This window comes from Pan paniscus, chromosome 16, assembly GCF_029289425.2.
Source record: "Pan paniscus chromosome 16, NHGRI_mPanPan1-v2.0_pri, whole genome shotgun sequence".
Classification (NCBI taxonomy): domain Eukaryota; kingdom Metazoa; phylum Chordata; class Mammalia; order Primates; family Hominidae; genus Pan; species Pan paniscus.
The window spans coordinates 16,942,481-16,961,353 of NC_073265.2; positions in this window are offsets into that span (position 1 = coordinate 16,942,481).

An 18,873-nucleotide genomic window follows, 5' to 3' on the forward strand; every position below is an offset into this window, starting at 1 on the left:
GGAATGGAATGGAATGCAATGCAAGCAACCCAAATCGCATGGACTGGAATGCAATGGAATGGAGTGCAAAGGAATCAACCCGAATGGAACGGAATGGAGTGGAATGGAATGGAAAGGAATGGAATCTATCTGAATGGAATGGAATGGAATGGAATCAACTCGAATGGAATGGAATGCAATGGAATGGAATGGAATATAACCAACCCGATTGGAATGGAATGCAATGGAATGGAATGGAATGGAATCAACCCGAATGGAATGGAATGGAATGACTTGGAATGGAATGGAATGGAATGGAATCAACACGAATGGAATGGAATGGAATGGAATGGAATGGAATGGAATGGAATCAACACGAATGGAATGCAATAGAATGGTATGGAATGGAATGAAATGGAATGGAATCAACCCGAAAGGACTGTGAATTCAATGGAATGGAAAGGAATCAAATCAACACGAATGGATTGGAATGGAACGGAGTCAACTCAAATGGAATGGAATGGAATCGAATCAACCCGAATAGAATGGAATGGAATGGAAAGGATTGGTATGGAATGCAATGGAATCAATCCGAAATAAATGGAATGGAATAGAATGGAATGGAATGGAATCAAGCCGAATGGAACGGAATGGTGTGCAATCATCTCGAATGGAATGGAATGGAATGGAATGGGATCGAATCAACCTGAATGGAATGGAATGGAATGGAATGGAATGAAAAAAACACGAATGGAATGGATTGGAGTGGAATGCAGGGAATGCAATGGAATGGAATGGAATCAACCCGAATGGAATGGAATGGAATGGAATGGAATGGAATGGAATCAACCCGAACGGAATGGAATGGAATGGAATGGAATCAACACGAATGGAATGGAATGGAATGGAATGGAATGGAATGGAATGGAATGGAATCAATGCGAATGGAATGGAAAGGAATGGAATGGAATGGAATGGAATGGAATGGAATCAACCCGAATGGAGTGGAGTGGAAAGGAATGGAATGGAATGGATTGGAATGGAATCAACCCGAATGGAATGGAATGGAATGGAGTGGAATGGAATGGAATGGAATCAACCCGAATGGAATGGAATGGAATGGAATGGAATGGCATGGAAAAGAATGGAATCAAACCGAAAGAGATGGAATGGAATGGAATGGAAACAAACCCAATGGAATCGATTGGAATGGAATGGAACGGAATGGAATGGAATAGAATCAACCCGAATGGAATTGAATGGAATGCAATGGAATGGAATGGAATCAACCAGAATGGAATGGAATGGAATGGAATGGAATGGAATGGAATCAATGCGAATGGAATGGAATGGAATGGAATGGAATGGAATGGAATGGCATGGAGTGTAATGGAATGGAATCAACCAGAATGGAATGCAATGGAAGGGAATGGAATGGAATGGAACGGAACGGAATCAACCCGAATGGAATGGAATGGAGTGGAATGGAATCAACCCGAAAGGAATGGAATGCAATGGAATGGATTGGAATGGTATCAACCCGAATGGAATGGAATGGAATGGAATGGAATGGAATGGAATGGAATGGAATCAACCCTAATGGAATGGAATGGAATGGTATGGAATGAAATGCAATGAAATGGAACGGAATGGAATCAACCCCAATGGAATGGAAAGGAATGGCATGGAATGGAATGGAATGGAATGCAATCAACCCGAATGGAGTGGAGTGGAATGCAGTGGAATGGAATGGATTGGAATGGAACGTAGTCAAATGAATCTAATGGAATGGAATGTAATGGAACGGACTGGAATCAACCCGATTGGAACTGAATGGAATGGAACGGAATGGAATCAACCAGAATGAAATGGAGTGGAATGGAGTCAACCCGAATGGAATGGAATGCAATGGAACGGAACGGAATGGAATGGAATGGAATGGAAAGTAATGGAATGGAATGGAATCAACCCGAATGGAATGGAATGGAATGGAATGGAATGGAGTGGAATCAACCCGAATGGAATGGAATGGAATGGAATGGAATGGAGTGGAATGGAAAGGAATGCAATGGAATCAACCCGAATGGAATGGAAAGGAATGGAATGGAATGGAATGGAATGGAAAGGAATGGTATGGAATGGAATGGAATGGAATGGAATCAAACCGAATGGAATGGAATGGAATGGAATGGAATGGAATGGAATGGAATGGAATCAACCCGAATGGAAGGGAATGGATTGGAATGGAATGGAATAGAATGCAAAGCAGTCAACCAGAATGGAATGGAATGGAATGGAATTGAACGGAATACAATGCCAAGCAATCAACCAGAATGCAATGGAATGGAATGGAATCAAACCGAATGGAATGGAACGGATTGGAATCAACTCGAATGGAATGGAATGGAATGGAATTGAATGGAATGGAATGAACACAAATGGAATGGAATGGAATCGAATGGAAATGAATGGAATGGAATGGAATGGAATGCAATGCAAGCAACCCGAATCGCATGGACTGGAATGCAATGGAATGGAGTGCAAAGGAATCAACCCGAATGGAACGGAATGGAGTGGAATGGAATGGAAAGGAATGGAATCTATCTGAATGGAATGGAATGGAATGGAATCAACTCGAATGGAATGGAATGCAATGGAATGGAATGGAATATAACCAACCCGATTGGAATGGAATGCAATGGAATGGAATGGAATGGAATCAACCCGAATGGAATGGAATGGAATGGATTGGAATGGAATGGAATGGAATGGAATGGAATCAACACGAATGGAATGGAATGGAATGGAATGGAATGGAATGGAATGGAATCAACACGAATGGAATGCAATAGAATGGTATGGAATGGAATGAAATGGAATGGAATCAACCCGAAAGGATTGTGAATTCAATGGAATGGAAAGGAATCAAATCAACACGAATGGATTGGAATGGAACGGAGTCAACTCAAATGGAATGGAATGGAATCGAATCAACCCGAATAGAATGGAATGGAATGGAAAGGATTGGTATGGAATGCAATGGAATCAATCCGAAATAAATGGAATGGAATAGAATGGAAAGGAATGGAATCAAGCCGAATGGAACGGAATGGTGTGCAATCATCTCGAATGGAATGGAATGGAATGGAATGGGATCGAATCAACCTAAATGGAATGGAATGGAATGGAATGGAATGAAAAAAACACGAATGGAATGGATTGGAGTGGAATGCAGGGAATGCAATGGAATGGAATGGAATCAACCCGAATGGAATGGAATGGAATGGAATGGAATGGAATGGAAAAGAATGGAATCAAATCGAATGGAATGAAATCAACCGAAATGGAATGGAATGGAATGGAATCAACCCGAACGGAATGGAATGGAATGGAATGGAATCAACACGAATGGAATGGAATGGAATGGAAAGGAATGGAATGGAATCAATGCGAATGGAATGGAATGGAATGGAATGGAATGGAATGCCATGGAGAGGAATGGAATGGAATCATCGGGAATGGAATGCAATGGAAGGGAATGGAATGGAATGGAACGGAATGGAATCAACCCGGAAAGAATGGAATGGAATGGAATGGAAGGAAATATATCCGAATGGAATGGAATGGAAAGGAATGGAAACAACACGAATGCAATGGAATGGAGTGGAATGGAATGGAATGCCATGGAATGGAATGGAATAAAGCCGAATGCAATGGAATGGAATGGAATGGAATGGAAAAGAATGGAATCAAACCGAATGTAATTGAATGGAATGGAATGGAATCAACCGAAATGGAAAGGAATGGAATGGAATGGAATCAACCTGAATGGAATGGAATGGAATGGAATGGAATGGAATGGAATGGAATCAACACGAATGGAATGGAATGGAATGGAATGGAATGGAATGGAATGGAATGGAATGGAATCAGCCCGAATGGAATGGAATGGAACGGAATGGAATGGAATCAACACGAATGGAATGGAATGGAATGGAATCAGTGAGAATGGAATGGAATAAAATGGAATGGAATGGAATAAACGCGAATGGATTGGAAGGGAATTGAATGGAAAGGAATCAACCCGAATGGAATGGAATGAAATGGAATTGAAAGGAATGGAACGGAATGGAATCAACCGGAATGGAATGGAATGGAATGGAATGGAATGGAATCAACCTGAATGGAATGGAATGCAATGGAATGGAATGGAATGGAACGGAATCAACTCGAATGGAAAGGAATGGAATGGAATGGAATGGAGTGGAATGGAATCAACACGAATGGAATGGATTGGAATGGAATGGAATGGAATGGAGTGGAATGGAATGGAATCAACACGAACGGAATGGAATGGAATGGAATGGAAAGGAAACAACAGGAATGGAATGGAATGGAGTGGAATGGAATGGAATGGAATGGAATGGAATGGAATGGAATGAAATGGAATGGAAAAGAATGGAATCAAACCGAATGGAATGGAATGGAAATGAATGGAAACAATCCGAATGGAATCCATTGGAATGGAATGGAATGGAATGGAATGGAATAGAATCAACCCTAAGGGAATTGAATGAAATGCAATGGAATGGAATGGAACCAACCGGATTGGAATGGAATGGAATGGAATGCAATGGAATGGAATGGAATGGAAAGGAATCAAAGCGAATGGAATGGAATGGAATGGAATGGAATGGAATGGAATGGAATGGAATGGAATGGCATGAAGTGGAATGGAATGGAATCAACCCGAATGGAATGCAATGGAAAGGAATGGAATGGAATGGAACGGAACGGAATCAAACCGAATGGAATGGAATGGAATGGACTGGAACCGACCCGAAAGGAATGGAATGCAATGGAATGGATTGGAATGGTATCAACCCAAATGGAATGGAATGGAATGGAATCTATCCGAATGGGATGGAATTTAATGGAAAGGAATGGAATGGAATGGAATGGAATGGAATGGAATGGAAGGGAATTAACCCGCATGGATTGGAATGGAGAGGAATCAAGTCGAATGGAATGGAATGGAATGGAATGGAATGGAATGGAATGGAATGGAATTGAATGGAATAGAATCAACCCGAATGGAATTGAATGGAATGGAATGGAATGGAATGGAATGGAATGGAATGGAATCAACACGAATGGAATAGAATGGAGGAGAATGGAATGGAATGGAATGCAATGGAATCAAGCCGAATGGAATGGAATGGAACGGAATCAACCCGATAGCAATGGATGGCAATGGAATGGAATGGAATGGAAACCACCCGTATTGAATGTAATGGAATGGAATCAACTGGAATGGAATGGATTAGAATGGAATTGAATGGAATCAAGCCGAATGGAATGGAATGCAATGGAATGGAATGGAATGGAATCAACCCGAATGGAAGGGAATGGAAAGGAATGGAAGGGAATGGAATAGAATGCAAAGCAGTCAACCAGAATGGAATGGAATGCAATGGAATGGAATGGAATAGAATGCAAAGCAATCAACTAGAATGGAATGGAATGGAATGGAATGGAATGGAATGGAATGGAATGGAATCAACCCGAATGGAATGGAATGGATTGGAATCAACTCGAATGGAATGGAATGGAATGGAATGGAATGGAATGGAATGGAATGGAATGGAATGGAATGGAATGGAATGGAGTCAACCCGAATGGAATGGAATGGATTGGAATCAACTCGAATGGAATGGAATGGAATTGATTGGAATGGAAAGGAATGGAATGGAATGGAATGGAATGGAATGGAATGGAATGGAATGGAGTGGAATGGAGTGGAGAAAACCGAAGTGTATGTAATGGAATGGAATGGAATGGAAGGGAATGGAATAAACCCGAATGGAATGAAATGGAATGGAATGGCATGGAATGGAATGGAATGGAGTGGAATGGAATGGAATGCAATGGAATTGAATGGAATCAACGCGAATGGAAAGGAATGGAATGGAATGGAATGGAAAAGAATGGAATCAAACCAAATGGAATGGAACCGAATCAACCGAAATGCAATTTAATGGAATCAACCCGAATCGAATGCAATGGAATGGAAAGGAATCAACCCGAATGGAATGGAATGGAATGGAATGGAATCAACTCAAATGGAATGTAATGGAATGGAATGAAACGGAATGGAATCAACCCGTTTGGAATGGAATGGAATGGAACGGAATCAACCCGAAAGGAATGGAAGGCAATGGAATTGAATGGAATGGAATGCACCCGAATGGAATGCAATGGAATGGAATCAACCCGAATGGAATGGAATGCAATGGAATGGAATGGAATGGAATCAACCCGCATGGAAGGGAATGGAATGGAATGGAAGGGAATGGAATAGAATGCAAAGCAGTCAAACAGAATGGAATGGAATGCAAAGGAAAGGAATGGAATAGAATGCAAAGCAATCAACCAGACTGGAATGGAATGGAATGGAATCAACCCGAATGGAATGGAATGGATTGGAATCAACTCGAATGGACTGGAATGGAATGGAATGGAATGGAATGGAATCAACACAAATTGAATGGAATGGAGTCGAATGGAAATGAATGGAATGGAATGGAATGGAATGCAATGGTAGCAACCCGAATGGAATGGAATGGAATGGAATGGAATCAACCCGAATGGAATGGAATGGAATAGAATGGAATGGAATGGAATGGAATCAACCCGAATGGAATGGAATGGAATGGAATGGAATGAACTCGAACGGAATGGAATGGAATGGAATGCAATGGAATATAATCAACCCGATTGGAATGGAATGCAATGGAATGGAATGGAATGGAATCAACCTGAAATGAATGGAATGGAATGGAATGCAATCAACACAAATGGAATGGAATGGAATGGAGTCAAACCGAATGGAATGGAATGGATTGGAATCAACTCGAATGGAATGGAATGGAATTGATTGGAATGGAAAGGAATGGAATGCAATTGAATCAACTCATATGGAATGGAATGGAATGGAATGGAATGGCATGGAATGGAATGGAGTGGAATTTAGTGGAGAAATCCGAAGTTTATGTAATGGAATGGAATGGAATGGAATAAACCCGAATGAAATGAAATGGAATGGAATGGAATAGAATGGAATGGAATGGAATGGAATGGAATGGAATAGAATGGAATGGAATGGAATGGAATGGAATGGAATGGAATGGAATGGAATGGAAAGGAATGCATTGGAATCAACCCGAATGGAATGGAAAGGAATGGAATGGAATGGAATGGAAGGGAATGGAATCAAACCGAATGGAATTGAATGGAATGGAATGGAATGGAAAGGAATCAACACGAATAGAATGGATTGCAATGGAATGGAATGGAAAGAAATCAAACCGAATGGACGGGAATGGAATGGAATGGAATGGAATAGAATGCAAAGCAGTCAACCAGAATGGAATGGAATTGAAAGGAATAGAATGCAAAGCAATCAACCAGAATGGAATTTAATGTAATGGAATCAACCCGAATGGAATGGAATAGATTGGAGTCAACTCGAATGGAATGGAATGGAATGGAATGGAATGGAGTGGAATGGAATCAACACAAATGGAATGGAATGGAATCGAATGGAAATGAATGGAATGGAATGGAATGGAATGCAATGCAAGCAACCCGAATGGAATGGACCGGAATGCAATGGAATGGAATGCAATGTTATCAACCCGAATGGAACGGAACGGAGTGGAATGGAATAGAAAGGAATGGAATCTCTCTGAATGTAATGGAATGGAATGGAATCAGCTCGGAAGGAATGGAATGGCAATGGAATGGAATGGAATATAATCAAACCGATTGGAATGGAATGCAATGGAATGGTATGGAATGGAATCAACTCGAATGGAATGGAATGGAATGGAATGGAACGGAATGGAATCAACCCGAATGGAATAGAATGCAATGGAATGGAATCAACCCGAAAGGAATAGAAGGCAATGGAATTGAATAGAATGGAATCCACCCGAATGGAATGGAATGGAATGGAAATAACTCGAATGGAATGGATTGGAATGGAATGGAATGGAATCACCCCGAATGGAATGGAATGCAATGGAATGGAATGGAATGGAATCACCCCGAATGGAAGGGAATGGAAAGGAATGGAAGGGAATGGAATAGAATGCAAAGCAGTCAAACAGAATGGAATGAAATGCAATGGAAAGTAATGGAATAGAATGCAAAGCAATCAACCAGAATGGAATGGAATGGAATGGAATGGAGTCAACCCGAATGGAATGGAATGGATTGGAATCAACTCGACTGGAATGGAATGGAATTGATTGGAATGGAATGGAACGGAATGCAATGGAATGAACTCGTAAGGAACGGAATGGAATGGAATGGAAAGGAATGGAATGGAATGGAATGGAATGGAATGGAACGGAATGGAATGGAATGGAATGGAAAGGAATCCAATGGAATCATCCCGAATGGAATGGAAAGGAATGGAGTGGAATGGAATTGAATGGAATGGAATGGTGTGGAATGGAATGGAGAAAATTGAAGGGTATGTAATGGAGTGGAATGGAATGGAATGGAATGGAATGGAATAAACCCGAATGGAATGGAATGGAATGGAATGGAATGGAATGGAATGGAATGGAATGGAATGGAGTGGAATCAACCCGAATGAAATGGAATGGAATGGAATTGAATGGAATGGAATGGAATGGAATCAACCCGAAAGGAACGGAATGGAAGGGAATGGAATGGAATAGAATGGAATGGAATGGAATCAACCCTAATGGAATGGAATGGAAGGGAATGAAATGCAATGAAATGGAACGGAATGGAATCAACCCAAATGGAATGGAAAGGAATGGAATGGAATGGAATGGAATGGAATCAACCCGAATGGAGTGGAGTGGAAAGGAATGGAATGGAATGGATTGGAATGGAATCAACCCGAATGGAATGGAAAGGAATGGAATGGAATGGAATGGAATGGAATGGAATGGAATCAACCCGAATGGAATGGAATGGAATGGAATGGAATGGCATGGAATGGAATGGAATGGAATGGAATGGAATGGAATGGAATGGAATGGAATCAAACCGAATGGAATGGAATGGAATGGAATGGTAAAGAATGCAATGGAATGGATTGGAATGGCATGGAATGGAATGGAGTGGAATGGAGTGGAGAAATCCGAAGTGTATGTAATGGAATGGAATGGAATGGAATGGAATAAACCCGAATGGAATGAAATGGAATGGAAGGGAGTGGAATGGAACGGAATGGAATGCAATGGAATTGAATGGAATGGAAAGGAATGCAATGGAATCAACCCGAATGGAAAGGAAAGGAATGGAATGGAATGGAATGGAATGGAATGGAATGGAATGGAACGGAATCAACACGAATAGAATGGATTGCAATGGAATGGAATGGAATGGAATGAACCCGAATGGAAGGGAATGGAATGGAATAGAATGCAAACCAGTCAACCAGAATGGAATGGAATGGAATGGAATTGAACGCAATAGAATGCAAAGCAATCAACCAGAATGAAATGGAATGTAATGGAATCAACCCGAATGGAATGGAATGGATTGGAATAAACTCGAATGGAATGGAATGGAATGGAATGGAATGGAACCAACACAAATGGAATGGAATCGAATCGAATGGAAATGAATGGAATGGAATGCAATGCAAGCAACACGAATGGAATGGACTGGAATGGAATGCAATGGAATCAACCTGAAAGGAACGGAATGGAGTGGAATGGAATGGAATCTATCAGAATGGAATGGAACAGAATGGAATCAACTCGAATGGAATCGAATGGAATGGAACGGAATATAATCAACCCGATTGGAATGGAATGCAATGGAATGGAATGGAATGGAATCAACCCGAACGGAATGCAATGGAATGGAAAGGAATGGAATGGAGTCAACCCTAATGGAATGGAATGGTTTGGAATCAACCCGAACGGAGTGGAATGGAATTGATTGGAATGGAATGCAATGGAATGCATTGGAATCAACTCGTATGGAATGGAATGGAATGGAATGGAAAGGAATGGAATGGAATGGAATGGAAAGGAATGGAATGGAATGGAATGGAAAGGAATGGAATGGAATGGAATGGAATGGAGAGGAATGGAATGGAGAAACCCGAATGGAATGGAATGGAATGGTATGTAATGGAATGGAATGGAATGGAATAAACCTAAATGGAATGAAATGGAAAGCAATGGATTGGAATGGAATGCAGTGGAATGGAATGGAAAGGAATGCAATGGAATAAACCCGAATGGAATGTAAAGGAATGGAATGCAATGAAATGGAATGGAATGGAATGGAATGGAATCAAACCGCATGGAATGGAATCGAGTGGAATCAACACGAATGGAATGGAATGGAATGGAACGGAATGGAGTGGAATCACCCCGAATGGAATGGAATGCAATGGAAAGGAATGGAATGGATTCAACCCGAATGGAAAGGAATGGAATGGAATTGAATGGAATCAAACCGAATGGAATGCAATCGAATGGCACGGAATGGAATGGAATGGAATGGAATCAACCGGAATGGAGTGGAGTGGAATGTAATGGAATGTAATGGAAGCAACACGAATCTAATAGTATAGAATGGAATGGAATGGAATGGAATGGAATAGAATGGAATCAACTCGATTGGAACAGAATGGAATGGAATGGAATGGAATGGAAAGGAATGGAATGGAATCAATCGGAATGCAATGGAATGGAATCGAATGGAATCAACCCGAATGGAATGGAATGGAACGGAATGGAATGGAATGCCATGGAATCAACCCGAATGGAATGGAATGGAATGGAATGGAAAGGAATCAACACGAATAGAATGGATTGCAATGGAATGGAATGGAAAGAAATCAAACCGAATGGACGGGAATGGAATGGAATGGAATGGAATAGAATGCAAAGCAGTCAACCAGAATGGAATGGAATTGAAAGGAATAGAATGCAAAGCAATCAACCAGAATGGAATTTAATGTAATGGAATCAACCCGAATGGAATGGAATAGATTGGAGTCAACTCGAATTGAATGGAATGGAATGGAATGGAATGGAATGGAGTGGAATGGAATCAACACAAATGGAATGGAATGGAATCGAATGGAAATGAATGGAATGGAATGGAATGGAATGCAATGCAAGCAACCCGAATGGAATGGACCGGAATGCAATGGAATGGAATGCAATGTTATCAACCCGAATGGAACGGAACGGAGTGGAATGGAATAGAAAGGAATGGAATCTCTCTGAATGTAATGGAATGGAATGGAATCAGCTCGGAAGGAATGGAATGGCAATGGAATGGAATGGAATATAATCAAACCGATTGGAATGGAATGCAATGGAATGGTATGGAATGGAATCAACTCGAATGGAATGGAATGGAATGGAATGGAACGGAATGGAATCAACCCGAATGGAATAGAATGCAATGGAATGGAATCAATCCGAAAGGAATGGAAGGCAATGGAATTGAATGGAATGGAATCCACCCGAATGGAATGGAATGGAATGGAAATAACTCGAATGGAATGGATTGGAATGGAATGGAATGGAATCACCCCGAATGGAATGGAATGCAATGGAATGGAATGGAATGGAATCACCCCGAATGGAAGGGAATGGAAAGGAATGAAGGGAATGGAATAGAATGCAAAGCAGTCAAACAGAATGGAATGAAATGCAATGGAAAGGAATGGAATAGAATGCAAAGCAATCAACCAGAATGGAATGGAATTGAATGGAATGGAGTCAACCCGAATGGAATGGAATGGATTGGAATCAACTCGAATGGAATGGAATGGAATGGAATGGTAAAGAATGCAATGGAATGGATTGGAATGGCATGGAATGGAATCGAGTGGAATGGAGTGGAGAAATCCGAAGTGTATGTAATGGAATGGAATGGAATGGAATGGAATGGAATGGAATAAACACGAATGGAATGAAATGGAATGGAAGGGAGTGGAATGGAACGGAATGGAATGCAATGGAATGGAATGGAAAGGAATGCAATGGAATCAACCCGAATGGAAAGGAAAGGAATGGAATGGAATGGAATGGAATGGAATGGAATGGAATGGAACGGAATCAACACGAATAGAATGGATTGCAATGGAATGGAATGGAATGGAATGAACCCGAATGGAAGGGAATGGAATGGAATAGAATGCAAACCAGTCAACCAGAATGGAATGGAATGGAATGGAATTGAACGCAATAGAATGCAAAGCAATCAACCAGAATGAAATGGAATGTAATGGAATCAACCCGAATGGAATGGAATGGATTGGAATAAACTCGAATGGAATGGAATGGAATGGAATGGAATGGAACCAACACAAATGGAATGGAATCGAATCGAATGGAAATGAGTGGAATGGAATGCAATGCAAGCAACACGAACGGAATGGACTGGAATGGAATGGAATGGAATGGAATGGAATGCAATGGAATCAACCTGAAAGGAACGGAATGGAGTGGAATGGAATGGAATCTATCAGAATGGAATGGAACAGAATGGAATCAACTCGAATGGAATCGAATGGAATGGAACGGAATATAATCAACCCGATTGGAATGGAATGCAATGGAATGGAATGGAATGGAATCAACCCGAATGGAATGGAATGGAATGGAAAGGAATGGAATGGAGTCAACCCTAATGGAATGGAATGGTTTGGAATCAACCCGAATGGAGTGGAATGGAATTGATTGGAATGGAATGCAATGGAATGCATTGGAATCAACTCGTATGGAATGGAATGGAATGGAATGGAAAGGAATGGAATGGAATGGAATGGAAAGGAATGGAATGGAATGGAATGGAAAGGAATGGAATGGAATGGAATGGAGAGGAATGGAATGGAGAAACCCGAATGGAATGGAATGGAATGGTATGTAATGGAATGGAATGGAATGGAATAAACCTAAATGGAATGAAATGGAAAGCAATGGATTGGAATGGAATGCAGTGGAATGGAATGGAAAGGAATGCAATGGAATAAACCCGAATGGAATGTAAAGGAATGGAATGCAATGAAATGGAATGGAATGGAATGGAATGGAATCAAACCGCATGGAATGGAATCGAGTGGAATCAACACGAATGGAATGGAATGGAATGGAACGGAATGGAGTGGAATCACCCCGAATGGAATGGAATGCAATGGAAAGGAATGGAATGGATTCAACCCGAATGGAATGGAATGGAATGGAATTGAATGGAATCAAACCGAATGGAATGCAATCGAATGGCACGGAATGGAATGGAATGGAATGGAATCAACCGGAATGGAGTGGAGTGGAATGTAATGGAATGTAATGGAAGCAACACGAATCTAATAGCATAGAATGGAATGGAATGGAATGGAAAGGAATAGAATGGAATCAACTCGATTGGAACAGAATGGAATGGAATGGAATGGAATGGAAAGGAATGGAATGGAATCAATCGGAATGCAATGGAATGGAATCGAATGGAATCAACCCGAATGGAATGGAATGGAACGGAATGGAATGGAATGCCATGGAATCAACCCGAATGGAATGGAATGGAATGGAATGGAATGGAATGGAATGGAATGGAATGGAATCAATCAGAATGGAATGGAATGGAATGGAATGGAATGGAATGGAATGGAAATGAATGGAAAGGAATGGAATGGAATGGAATCAACCGGAATTGAATGGAATGGAATGCAGTCAACTGGAATGGAATGGAATGGAATGGAATGGAATGGAATGGAATCAACCCGAATGGAATGGAATGGAATGGAACAGAATGGAACCAACCCGAATGGAAAGGAATGGAATGGAATGGAATGGAATGGCATTGAATGGAATGTAATCAACACGAGTCTAATGGAATGGAATGGAATGGAATCAACACGAATGGAATGAAACGGAATGGAATGGAATGGAATGGAATGGAATCAACCGGAATGGAATGGAATGGAATGGAATGGAATCAACACGAATGGAATGGAATGGGATGGAACGGAATGGAATGGAATCAACACGAATGGAATGGAATGGAATGGAATGCAATGGAATGGAATGGAATGGAATCATCACGAATGGAATGCAATGGAATGGAATGGAATGGAATGGAATGAAATAGAATGCAAAGCAGTCAACCAGAATGGAATGGAATGCAATGGAATGGACTGGAATAGAATACAAAGCAATCAACCAGAATGGAAAGGAATGGAATGGAATGGAATGGAATCAACCCGAGTGGAATGGAATGGATTGGAATCAACTCGAATGGAATGGAATGGAATGGAATGGAATCTAATGGAATGGAATGGAATCAACACAAATAGAATGAAATTGAATCGAATGGAAATGAATGGAATGGAATGGAATGGAATGCACGGGAAGCAACCCGAATGGAATGGAATGGAATGGAATGGAATGGAATGGAATGGAATCAACCCGAATGGAATGGAATGGAATGGAATGGAATGGAATGGAAAGGAATCAACCAGAATGGAATGGAATGGAATGGAATCAACTTGAATGGAATGGAATGAAATGGAATGGAATTGAATGGAATATAATCAACCCGATTGGAATGGAATGCAATGGAAAGGAATGGAATGGAATCACCCCGAATGGAATGGGATGGAATGGAATGGAATGGAATGGAACGGAATGGAATACAATCAACCCAAATGGAATTGAATGGAACGGAATGGAATGGAGTCAACCCGAATGGAATGGAATGGATTGGAATCAACTCGAATGGAATCGAATGGAATTGATTGGAATGGAATGGAACGGAATGCAATGGAATCAACTCGTATGGAACGGAATGGAATGGAATGGAAGGGAATGGAATGGAATGGAATGGAATGGAATGGAATGGAATGGAATGGAATGGAACGGAATGTAATGGAATTGAATGGAAAGGAATGCAATGGAATCATCCCGAATGGAATGGAAAGGAATGGAGTGGAATGGAATTGAATGGAATGGAATGGTGTGGAATGGAATGGAGAAAATTGAAGGGTATGTAATGGAGTGGAATGGAATGGAATGGAATGGAATGGAATAAACCCGAATGGAATGGAATGGAATGGAATGGAATGGAATGGAATGGAATGGAATGGAATGGAATGGAATGGAATGGAATGGAGTGGAATGGAAAGGAATGCAATGGAATCAACCCGAATGGAATGGAAAGGAATGGAATGGAATGGAATGGAATGGAATGGAAAGGAATGGTGTGGAATGGAATGGAATGGAATGGAATCAAACCGAATGGAATTGAATGGAATGGAATGGAATGGAATGGAATGGAATGGAATGGAATCAACCCGAATGGAAGGGAATGGATTGGAATGGAATGGAATAGAATGCAAAGCAGTCAACCAGAATGGAATGGAATGGAATGGAATTGAACGGAATACAATGCCAAGCAATCAACCAGAATGGAATGGAATGGAATGGAATCAAACCGAATGGAATGGAACGGATTGGAATCAACTCGAATGGAATGGAATGGAATGGAATTGAATAGAAGGGAATCAACACAAATGGAATGGAATGGAATAGAATGGAAATGAATGGAATGGAATGGAATGGAATGCAATGCAAGCAACCCGAATCGCATGGACTGGAATGCAATGGAATGGAGTGCAAAGGAATCAACACGAATGGAACGGAATGGAGTGGAATGGAATGGAAAGGAATGGAATCTATCTGAATGGAATGGAATGGAATGGAATCAACTCGAATGAAATGGAATGCAATGGAATGGAATGGAATATAACCAACCCGATTGGAATGGAATGCAATGGAATGGAATGGAATGGAATCAACCCGAATGGAATGGAATGGAATGGATTGGAATGGAATGGAATGGAATGGAATGGAATCAACACGAATGGAATGGAATGGAATGGAATGGAATGGAATGGAATGGAATCAACACGAATGGAATGCAATAGAATGGTATGGAATGGAATGAAATGGAATGGAATCAACCCGAAAGGACTGTGAATTCAATGGAATGGAAAGGAATCAAATCAACACGAATGGATTGGAATGGAACGGAGTCAACTCAAATGGAATGGAATGGAATCGAATCAAACCGAATAGAATGGAATGGAATTGAAAGAATTGGTATGGAATGCAATGGAATGAATCCGAAATAAATGGAATGGAATAGAATGGAATGGAATGGAATCAAGCCGAATGGAATGGAACGGTGTGCAATCATCTCGAATGGAATGGAATGGAATGGAATGGAATGGAACGGAATGGAATCAACCCGAAAAGAATGGAATGGAATGGAATGGAAGGAAATATATCCGAATGGAATGGAATGGAAAGGAATGGAAACAACACGAATGCAATGGAATGGAGTGGAATGGAATGGAATGCCATGGAATGGAATGCCATGGAATGGAATGGAATAAACCCGAATGCAATGGAATGGAATGGAATGGAATGGAAAAGAATGGAATCAAACCGAATGTAATTGAATGGAATGGAATGGAATCAACTGAAATGGAAAGGAATGGAATGGAATGGAATCAACCTGAATGGAATGGAATGGAATGGAATGGAATGGAATGGAATGGAATAGAATGGAATGGAATGGAATGGAATCAACACGAATGGAATGGAATGGAATGGAATGGAATCATTGCGAATGGAATGGAATGGAATGGAATGCCATGAATATGAATGGAATGGAATCAACACGAATGGAATGCAATGGAAGGGAATGGAATGGAATGGAACGGAATGGAATCAACCCGAAAGAAATGGAATGGAATGGAATGGAATGGAATGGAATATTTTTGAATGGAATTGAATGGAAAGGAAAGGAATAGAATGGAATGAAATGGAATGGAATTTAATGGAATCAAACCGCATGGAATGGAATCGAGTGGAATCAACTCGAATGGAATGGAATGGAATGGAATGGAATGGAATGGAATGGAATGGAATCACCCCGAATGGAATTGAATGCACTGGAAAGGAATGGAATGGAATCACCCCTAATGGAATGGAAATCACTGGAAAGGAATGGAATGGTCTCAACCCGAATGGAATGGAATGGAATGGAATGGAATGGAATGGAATGGAATGGAGTGGAATCAACCCGAATGGAATGCAATGGAATGGCACGGAATGGAATGCAATGGAATGTAATCAACCGGAATGGAGTGGAGTGGAAAGGAATGGAATGGAATGGAATGGAATCAACACGATTCTAATGGAATGGAATGGAATGGAATGGAATGGGCTGGAATCAACCCCATTGGAATGGAATGGAATGGAATGGAATGCAATGGAATGGAATTAACCGGTATGGAATGGAATGGAATGGAATCAACTGGAATGGAATGGAATGGAATGGAATGGAATGGAATGGAATGGAATGGAATGGAATCAACCTGAATGGAATGGAATGGGATGAAATGGAATGGAACATACCCGTATGGAAAGGAATGGAATGGAATGGAATTGAATGGAATGGAATCAACACGAGTCTAATGGAATGGAAAGGAATGGAAGGGAAAGGAATGGAATGGAATCAACCCGAATGGAATGGAATGGAATGGAATGGAATGGAATCAACCGGAATGGAATGGAATGGAATGGAATGGAATGGAATGGAATCAACCGGAATGGAATGGAATGGAATGGAATGGAATGGAATGGAATGCAATTAATTGGAATGGATTGGAATCAACCCGAATGGAATGGAATGGAATCAACACGAACGGAATGGAATCAACACGAATGGAGTGTAATGGAATGGAATGGAATGGAATCAACCCGAATGGAGTGGAATCAACCCGAATGGAATGGAATGGAATGGAATGGAATCAACCGGAATGGAATGGAATGGAATGGGATGGAATGGAATAGAACGGACTGGAATCAACCCGAATGGAATGGAATGGAAGGGAGTGGAATGGAATGGAATGGAATGGAATGGAATGGAATGGAATCAACCGGAATGGAATGGAATGTAATTGAATGGAATTGAATGGAATGGAATGAAATGGAAAGAAATGGAATCAACCCGAATGGAAAGGAATGGAATGGAACGGACAGGAATGGAATCAACCCGAATGGAATGGAATGAAATGGCATTTAATGGAATGGAATGGAATGGAATCAACACGAATGGAATGGAATGCAATGGCAAGGAATGGAATGGAATGGAATGGAATGGAGTCAATACTAACGGAATGGAATGGAATGCAATGGAATGGAATGGAAGGGAATAGAATGGAATGGATTGGAATGGAATGGAATGGAATGGAATGGAATGGAATGGAATATAATGGAATGGAATCACTCCAAATGGAATGGAATGGAATGGAATGTTATGGAATGGAATGGAATGGAATGGAAACAACCCGATTGGAATGGAATGGAATAGCATGGAATCAATGGATAAGAATGGAATCAATCTGAATGTAATGGAATGGAATGGAATGGAATGGAGTGGAATCAACCCGAATGAAATGGAATGGAATGGAATTGAATGGAATGGAATGGAATGTAATCAACCCGAAAGGAATGGAATGGAAGGGAATGGAATGCAATAGAATGGAAGGGAATGGAATCAACGCTAATGGAATGGAATGGAATGGAATGAAATGCAATGAAATGGAACGGAATGGAATCAACCCGAATGGAATGGAAAGGAATGGAATGGAATGGAATGGAATGGAATGGAATGGAATCAACCCGAACGGAGTGGAGTGGAAAGGAATGGAATGGAATGGATTGGAATGGAATCAACCCGAATGGAATGGAATGGAATGGAATGGAATGGAATCAACCCGAATGGAATCGAATGGAATGGAATGGAATG